Consider the following 9,626-nt stretch of genomic DNA (forward strand, 5'->3'; position numbering starts at 1 on the left):
TCGTAAAAAAAGTTTCCACCTCTTGCTGCTCACAGTTTACTCAGAAGGAAAAGGGCCAAAGTTCACAATGATTTGGCTTACATCTCCCAGAGATTTGTTATTTGGGTGTAATGCAGTTGATGCAGCAGCTCTCAGGAGACTTGTAAACCCGTTGCTCAAACCCTGCCTTGGGTGGGGAAGAGGGCTGTGAATGAGCTAAGTGAGGCAGCTGGCTACGGGGTGGCTGACCTTGTATGTCCGGGTTTAATGCCCCAGCAAGCATGCCCAAGGAGAGGGTGGAGCGCATCCTTCGGCAGAAAGTGGCCCTGTGGATTTATTTATTGACCACTGGATGTCACTGCTGCTCCACAGAGGTGACGGCCAGCGCACTAATGAGGCTTAAGATACAAGCAGAAGTTTGCACAGAGAGAAATGGGTACCAAGCGCGAGTAGAGGGGCTGCACTTGCAGCCGTGTCAGCAGCAACGGGGAGCACGGGGCTGTCGCCGGCCACACCAGCACCCAGCCAGGATCGCCTTCAGAAGGGCTGTGATGGCTTGACACGTGGTGAAGGTGCTCTGGGAAGCAAAGGTCTTTGGGAGGAAGCAATGGACCCCGAGACTTCCCAGGGAGCCCCAGGGCTGAAGCTGGGCTGAACACTGAGTGTGGTTAGGAGAGGGGGGAGGTGCAAAGCTCTATGCTGTGGAAAGGAAGGCAGCCCTGGAAAGACACACAGTCTAGGGTGGGCGTTGGACTGCGTTGGTATTACCAGGGCTAGTGTGTGTGCTTGTATCGCCTATGACAGCAAAACAACAAGCCAGTGGTCAAAAACACAGCGAAACTACAAGCCATGCTCTCTCCCAGGCAGACTGCAGCCATGCTGATGCATGAGGTTGCCACTTCTTCAATGGGAGGCAGCCATGCCATCTCCCTGCCTCTGTGGACAAAGACACCCACCGTCCGGGTCTCAGCCAAGCTGCTGTGACCCAAAAGATGCATCTGGAGCTCTTTGCAGAACACACTCAGCATAAACCAGCAGCACTCCAGCTGAGCTGCATCAGATCCGTGCCGCCTCTCTCGACATCTGCTGGCTGGGCCCTGGGTGGGATGTGCCCTGTCCAGGGTGGATGCTACTCTTGTTCCAGCACAGTGACTGCAGAAGGGCACATCGGGCAGGGGTGGTGACCAGAGCTGTCCTCATGCTTAGCCTTGCTGACGCATGCGGAGTGCCACGCTGTAAGGGAAATCCCACCTGGGCTCCCACTGCTACGCTGGACGCTTTCCCAACACTCTGGCCCCGTGCAGGGCCCCTTCATGGTCTGTCGCCCCTGTGTAAGTGCTCCTGAGCTCTCCTGCTCTCTTGTAAGCCAAGCAAATGGTGTCTGGGGTGCTGCACGCCAAGGGAGGCTGGCCAGAATACCCAGCTCCTGATTCATTTGGCCATCACAGCACACAGCCAGCTGTCTCCTGGTATCCTGTCAGCCGACCTGCCCTGTCTGGGTTCCTGCTCTCCATTTGCAGGAGTGTCTCCAGAGGTGCCACCACCAGCTCACCTCACAGGCTCCTTCATGCCCACATACTTCAGCGCGAGCAAGTGTGGGGCTGGAGCATAACCACCTTTCCCATTTCCACAGTCTAGCACAGCTCAGCTGGCCTCTGCTTTCTCCCCACTTGCAACAGCTCCAGCTGTGCTTGACAGCTACTGGGGAAAAGCATCTCAGTGGGTGGAAAAGAGACACTGGTGGAAAGGCTGGGCCCTGCAGCGTTCTTCCCAACGCACTCTTGGCTGCATGGCTCATGTGAGCTTATTCAGAGCTATTTCAGCTGCTCCACGTGCCCACTGGCACGTTTTGTACACTGAGCGAGCAGCCACATTTCTGAGATGCTTCCCCTCCCTGTTTTCTCCTTTTGAATCGTGAGGAGTATCAGAGACAAGATGCTGGCACATGTCTGCTGTGAACGCACAGCACTTGAAGGTGAACCCCAGCCATTTTATGTGCCCCACCTCCCTTTGCTCTGCAGCAACAGGAGCTGAGTGCATCTGCATCAGATTGAAAATCAACCAGGAAGAGCCAGGACCAGCCCTGAGATTGCCTTCTGCAAGAGTGGCCGAATTCACTCTCCTTCCTGGTGAGAAGAATGTTCTGGGAGGGGACACCAGCTCGTGGGAGGAAGTGGGGAAAGTTAATCTGTGAATTTGTGCTGACCTGTTCCCTTAAATTTTGGCCTTCAGCTGGCTGCAATTGGTATCACTTCAGTCATTCAATTTTTAAGGAAATCCCAGGTGCGGTCTTGAGAATTCTGGTTTCTTGAAGAAAAATATAGATTTCTTACATCTGGCAATGGAGAACAAGTCTCTGAGAGACCAAGAACAGGTGGGGTCAAAGCCATTTTTGACTATGCTTGAGGTTTTTTGCAAGACTGATGTGGGAGGAACTGCATGTTTGCCAGCTTATCAGGAAATCAGCTTTCTCAACCAAGTTTCAACCAAATTTGAACCAAGTTTCAAACAAATCTCACTCTGAGTCCCAGAAGCACACTGAATATATCAAAACAGATCTGCAGGCAGTTAAACTACCTGATTTCCACTAAAATTACCTTTTAAATTGTTTTGAGCATAATGAATGGACCATCACCTTCCATCCAAAACTGACCTGCATGTGCATTAAAACTTGTGTTGCTCCACATGCAGTAGTGCTGGTCTTGGTGCTCCCTGCAAGGTTAAAAAAAAAAAAAAAAAAAAAATTTTGGTTCATAAAATCATGACAAACTCAATTGTGGGAAGCCAACTGCAAACTAGCATATCCCTTCTCCTTGTGGTGGGACCAGCTTCCAGCTTCCACAGATCTGCTTCCTTTTGGCCATTGCCTTATTTTTGGTTAATTAGAAGAAGGTTTATGAAACCAATAGCATCCTGAACTTACTCACCCCAGGCTGCTACAAAGCAACGGAGCCAATTTAATGCAAACAACAGGGCGGTGCATGATACCGCTGTCTGCTCTCACACCCACCTCCTGCCTTTATCTGTGCTACGTCACATGTGATCTATTTGAGGCATTCTTCACCATTTGAGCTTAATCACACAGTTTCTGGCATGAAAAAAAACCCTCAAGTTTCAGTCAGGTTTAGCATGCAAATATAGCATAGACATCCTTGCAGACTTAGTAAGAGGAAGTATGGAGAGAGATGAAAGGAAAGAAGAAAATGTCACTTAAAAAGAAAAAAGGGAAACAAATTTTGCCTCAGTATTTTTATAAATTTTCATTTGAAAAATGTAATTTTTTTTCAATACAGAACTGGGTTTAGCACACTGCGGACGATAATTCAGATAGAATTCTGCTGCCCCCTCAGAGAAGAGGAGATGGAAAAAAAAACAACAAAAATGAACAGAAAAGCTAGCTCTCCAGGACCAGCTGAAGAAGAAAGGCAACAGCCAATGAGTGGAGGGGAAAAGGCAAAGCAGCAACCTGCTCTCCAACAGATACCACTTGCCTTGCCTTTCTCACAAGCCTCCTTGGCTAACGCTGCTGTCCTGCCTAACAAGTTTGATTTTTTCTCTGGCCCAGTCCAGAGGAACAGCCATATCCGTTTGCCATTTCTGCCTTTATGAAACATACACTTAGAAAGAGTACGGTGCTTTCTTTGCAAAAAAAAAAAAAAAAAAAAAACCTTTTTCTTTCCCCTTTTTGTCTGTGTTCAGGCAAACATCGACCCATTCAGCTGAAAAGCCTGAGCGGAGGGGAAATATTTAACTTGCCAGAATGAATTGTAAGGTAAGCCTGTCCCAGTCAGCAATTGGTTCCAGGAGCAGGAGAATGGACGGTGCTTTCCTGATCTTGGAAAGTTTCCAGTTCTGTTTTCTTCATTAGCAAGCAGGGTGAACAGTGCGTGGGCCGCCTCGCAGGCTCCCATAGTGCGCCAGGCCGGGCGCCTCGCACCAGCCCTGAACAGGGCAGGCCAGGCCAGGCCGGGCGCCTCCACCGCACCCTCATTTTCTGCCTGGCTAGTTATGAGGACATTTCAAGCTCTCAGTGTGCCATTGCACCACTGGTGAGTGGTTTTTGGCAAGGGAGGACACGCTTTGGACACGGTGCCAAAGGCTGGGCACAGCAAGGGACAGCATGCCTTTGGGGAGACCTTTTCTCCCCATCTGATGGAGTTCAGCGTTTCAGGGGCAGAAACAAGACTCCTCATTAAATCTCTGCTGAAAATATGCTGTTAATCCACTTTAAAGTGCTCTAACATTTTCAGGGAACCCAGCTATACTAATTCAGCCATACAGATGGGAGAAAAGCCATGGGAAATACTGACATTTCATACTGAAAGCCTCATCTGAGATGGAAAAAGTGTCATTTTGGAACTCTTTTTTTTTTTTTTTTGGGGGGGGGGGGGAGCGGAGAGGAGGGAGATGTTGCCTAGATTCTAAAACTTCCTTAGGATGTTGATCTCTTTCAGCTTTCTTCTCCATATGGATACAGACAAATAAAATATACCCTTGCATAGAAGAATTTTTAGTATCTTTCTTCCTTCCTTCCTTCCTTCCTTCCTTCCTTCCTTCCTTCCTTCCTTCCTTCCTTCCTTCCTTCCTTCCTTCCTTCCTTCCTTCCTTCCTTCCTTNCTTCCTTCCTTCCTTCCTTCCTTCCTTCCTTCCTTCCTTCCTTCCTTCCTTCCTTCCTTCCTTCCTTCCTTCCTTCCTTCCTCCCTTCCTCCCTTCCTCCCTTCCTCCCTCCCTCCCTTCCTCCCTCCATTCCTCCCTTCCTTCCTTTTTTTAAGTTAACGATTTTTATTTGCATCTAGTGCTATAGACACTTGCAGTTTCATGGATCGCCTTCACTTTCCCCCAAGTACATGGTTCCTTGGAGGGTGTTAGCGCGGTGGAAATGCCCTGCCCAGCTCTGCTCCACAGCCTTTCAAGGGAAAGGCAGGTGCTTCCTCCTTCCTACACAGTGACATTCAGCTTTGCCACTGTAGACCAAAGTCTACTAGAAACCAAATATACAGGTTCAATAAAGCCACCAACTGGATTTCTCAAGATGGGTGTGATGTTTGCAGTTACACCTAAATTCAAGACAAAATGATGGGGAGAATAATAGGACAACAGACAGGGTGAACACGTGAGGTCTACACATGGAGGTCATGTTCCTGGTGTTCCTGTCACTAACTTTCTGGAGAAATGATTTATCTTCCCGTGACTTTGTGTTCCTTGTGATAGTAAACATTTTCTTCTCCTCTCAGAGGGAACCTTATTTTGAAAGGGCTAGTTGCACATAGGCATGGCATCTAGCAGAGCAGTGACGAAGTGCTGCTGTGTGCTGACAGAAGAACACACAGCACAGAAGATGATCTCATGATTTCATAAGTGCTTTGATTATTGAAGGGTCTTGGCCAGAAGGCTGAGCTCCTGGAGGACACCAGACTTGCTTTGGTAATCTGGTCTGGCGAAACCACGCAGCATGCAGTCATCCCTGAAGCAGACTCCTAGGATTCCTTCCTGGATCACATGTCTTGGAGCACAGCTTATCTCTTTGCAGATACTGTTTATAACTTACCTTTTCTTACCATTTTCTTACCGTGGTATTCAATGCCAACATGTCTGGATACACACCCATAACAAGCTGCTGGGACAGAAAGGGCACTTTGTCCCTTGCTGCAATGCCTGGATTGCCTGTGGAGCCATGGCTTTGCCACTCAGGAGGGAAGACAACTCCCAGGCGACTCTCACTGCCCATTCTCTGACTGCAGAAAGATAGAGAGATGAGCAGTCTTCCCAGTAAAATCTGTTCCTTCCCTAGGAAGCTTTTTCCCTTTCCAGGGAGATCCTTAAGGGACAAGTTCCAACACAAGAAATAGTCCACAGAATCCAGCAGGGAGATGTGGTCCTTGCATTGCAGCTGCTCCCACCCATGATCCTACTCCAGGTACTGAGCCAACCAAAGTCTTGGCCTACCTTGGGAGGACCAGAAGTGTCACCCTGCGTCAGTAAAGTTTGGAAGGGAACACCACTTACCTGGAAAAGAAAAGCATTTTCTCACCCACTTTGGACTGAAATGGGATTTCCAGCAAGAAATGGATAACAGGAACAAGAGGCCAAGAGTCTGGTCCTTCTTCACCCATCATCATCCAGAGCTCAATGTCCTCAGTGCACTGGGGTCTGTAATGGGTGGTACCTATGGGATGATCACAGGGCAACTGTAGGTGTTGCCGACAGGAGTCGGCAAGCCTCGTTCACTAGCTGAACTGACCTGGAGTGAGGACAACCCCAGGTCAGTCCAGCTAGCGAACGAGGCTTGCCGACCCCCATCGGCAACATGTAGGCACACAGTTTAACTTAGAGGAGTGTATTCCTGTCCCAGCTCATGTGAAAATGCAAGGGAAAGCTGCCACTGTTCTTCATCTGACCTGCACTTTGAGTACAGGGTCACCCAAGCTCACCATTCAGTAAGCCATGGGAACATGGCAGGGTTTGGCTGTGCTTTTCTACCACATCCAGAAAGCAACTTCTGCCCCATAAATAACATGAAATGTTTCTGCAGAGGCATGTGGTTTGTGGTTCACTCCATCCACCCAGAACCACAATTGCCAACAAACAGAATGATTCAAGCCATCTAAGGAGCTTGATGTGCAACCTCAGGTACTTACTGTGAAGCTCTTTGAACAGAGGATGAGAATGAAGAACTGTTTAGATGTCTTTAAGATGTCTGGAAATGTCTTCCCCTCCTCCTCGCCTTAGTAACTGAAGGCAAGGCACATACAAACCTTTATAAATACAATACTTTGCAGCACATGCTCTTTGGCATGATTATCAGTGGTAAATGTTTTTGAACTGTCTCACGTGCAGACAGATCCCCACAATAAAGATGCACAAGCTACAGTGAAACTCACCATGTGAATTATTCCCTGCTCATCAAAAGGTACAAAGCTCCAAAGCTGCTTGCTAGATTTGGAGAAATGAGAACATAGCCATATTATTACAGAGTTACTAATAAAATCTGTGGGATTACAGCACTGTGACTGTTTGCCAACACTTGCAAAGCCAGAGTTGGCTTCTGAAATCACATCAAGGATGGTTTTCCACTGCAAGAACATAGAGTTTTTCTTGAAGAAGTACTAGCAATGCCTGGTGCTCTAGCAATCCCAGACCCTGCTGTGCCTGGGAGCAGGTCCCAGGCTTTGTGTGGCATTGTTTGCTCTTCTGGTCCACCAACAGGTAGCCCTGCAGGAAGCCTCCTGAGATCACCCCCTCAGTGCAGCGGGCAAAAGGAACCAAGTTAACATGTTTCACCAGCAAGATCTTGCAGCGCTCCATGCCAAAATCACAGTTGTCTCCACCTCCAGCTGCAGCGATTTGTGGGGGGCCAGAAACACAACGAGTCCTTATTTATCCAGGATTTGACCGTAGGATCGGGAAGGAAAGATCCATGGGGATCTCTTGGGTGTGTCCTACTAAGGCACACTCACTTCTCCAAACAGCCCCAGGCAGTGGAGGTTTCTGTGACCTCCTGCTGCCTCCCTTTGTGGCTCAGCCTCCTGAGGACTGGAGGTTAATCCTGGAGGATAATCAACATAGCTTTGGGTTGGTTAATTGCTCATACATAATTGTTTCCATTTTCGTACCAGTCACCCTGTATGTACATGCACTAGTACATTGCTTGAGATGTCAGATTTGCTGTGCCATGCAGTGTTGTGTCTCAGAATAAAACTCTCTAACCTCCACAGGTGCCAACAAGAAGCCACCTACACCTGTTTGGCTGGTAAACTCTCAAATAATGTATAATAAATACTTTTTTCTCAATTTGGCCACCACATTAGAATAAAAATCCATCTCATTAGCAAGGATGAATTGTCATTTCTGTTATGAAATACACAGGTTCAGGTAATGTTTAGCAATCCCACATCCACTGTGGTTGGATCTTTACGTGTACAGAAGGTGACAAGAAAGTATTTAGTGTATATTTAGGCATGGCCTCACCTCCTCACAGCTCAGCATAGGATGGAGCAGTCACTGCTGTGTCCTCCTGCCTCTGTTCCCAGCAAAACGAAAAGGTAGAAAGGGGCTTTGCAGGTTGCCCACCTGCACGAAGCTGCTCATAGCCACTCCTAGTGCAGGCAGCACCTGGAACTCCACTGCCCATTCAACACAGGCCCAAACATCGTCTCACCTCCTTGCACAGCCGGTAAAATGCTGACAAGGAGCCAGGTTGGATCTGAAAATTACATTTACACTTTTAAATAAACATTTGCACAGAAATAATGAGCTTTAAAGACCACCTGGGCCTGGCTGGCGCAGAAGATCAGCACGCATGGCTGCCACTACTTTGGAAAGTGCTGCTCCATTAACTGGGGTGAAGCACAAGGCTTCCTCAGAGCCATGCACCTTCACATGTTGCACACACAGCGTATTATGCATAAGAGGGCGTCTCACCTTGGGCATATTTAATGTTACAGGCTAATTTTTGATAGAGTGAAACCACAATACAAGTGTATATACTGAAGCAGCTCAATCGCAGTGTCAGTGTCACTGGCAGTGTCTACACAATGTTCAGCATCCTCGATCACCTCGGCTGATGCCAGCTCAAGGCCGCTGCTCTTTACGGGGCTCCTTTGGTAGCTGTGTGAGTTTCATGCTTCATGTTGGCTGTGCAGCACATGCGCCTCCCTGACACTGCACTGGCTCTCTGGAGGAGAAACACAGCCCTGTCAGAAGCGAGGGCTGCACAGCTAAAGCCCTCTGGTCACTCCCTGGTCCCCCTGTGTCGAGATACAGTCAGTTCCCTGTGTGGCAGCTGTGACTAACGAGCCATGTCCTGCCCCACTGCCGAGCTGCATGGACACCCTCTCCTCTGAGCCTTCCCCACAGTGGCGGTTATTGGTTGGTCATACAGAGCTCCTGCATTGAGCTCACGGAGCTCAATGACTCCTCCGAGTGGACAGGGTGGTTGAAGCAGCAGAAAGATCCCCTCGGTGCACAGCAGCAATCGGGTGTGCTGCTACACGGTGCAGAGCCCGGGCGCAGCACACTCTGGCTGTCCGGGTAGCTGCCGAGCATGCGGGGGACCCATTCTCACCTGCTCTGAGTTCAGTGAGAGCCCAGCGCTGCCCGGAGATGCTAACGGGGTGTAGGAAATGCACCATTTCTACACAATTCGCCACTGTCCCCACTGCATCCCGCAGAGGATCCAAGACCTCATATGCCAAGGTTTATTTGGCACTGCAGTCCCTCTCCGTGTTGCCTGACCTGCCCTTACCACACAGGCTCCTACATCAGGCCTGTTTGCTGTATGAGACTGGAGCTGTTCCCTGGTATTCCTGCCTGTGCCTTGCCCCACAGGATATCACTACCACCCTCATGGTAGCGAGACATATAATGGACAACACATGTTATATTGACAAGGCGGGAGTTAATCACTGAAAAAAAAAATTAGTCAACATCTGTAAAACATCATGGAAAGCTTGTGCTATTGAGAAGGACAAAGCACCTCATTGCTGTGGCATCTTACAGCTTTGAGCACACACTTAATTCTAAGGAAGCAAATGTCTCCCCAGGTTCACATGCTCCTTTCCTTTCCTTTCCTTTCCTTTCCTTTCCTTTCCTTTCCTTTCCTTTCCTTTCCTTTCCTTTCCTTTCCTTTCCTTTCCTTTCCTTTCCTT

The sequence above is a fragment of the Nothoprocta perdicaria genome, unplaced genomic scaffold (genome assembly GCF_003342845.1).
Source record: "Nothoprocta perdicaria isolate Ctin4 unplaced genomic scaffold, notPer1 scaffold_200, whole genome shotgun sequence".
Taxonomy (NCBI): Eukaryota; Metazoa; Chordata; class Aves; order Tinamiformes; family Tinamidae; genus Nothoprocta; species Nothoprocta perdicaria.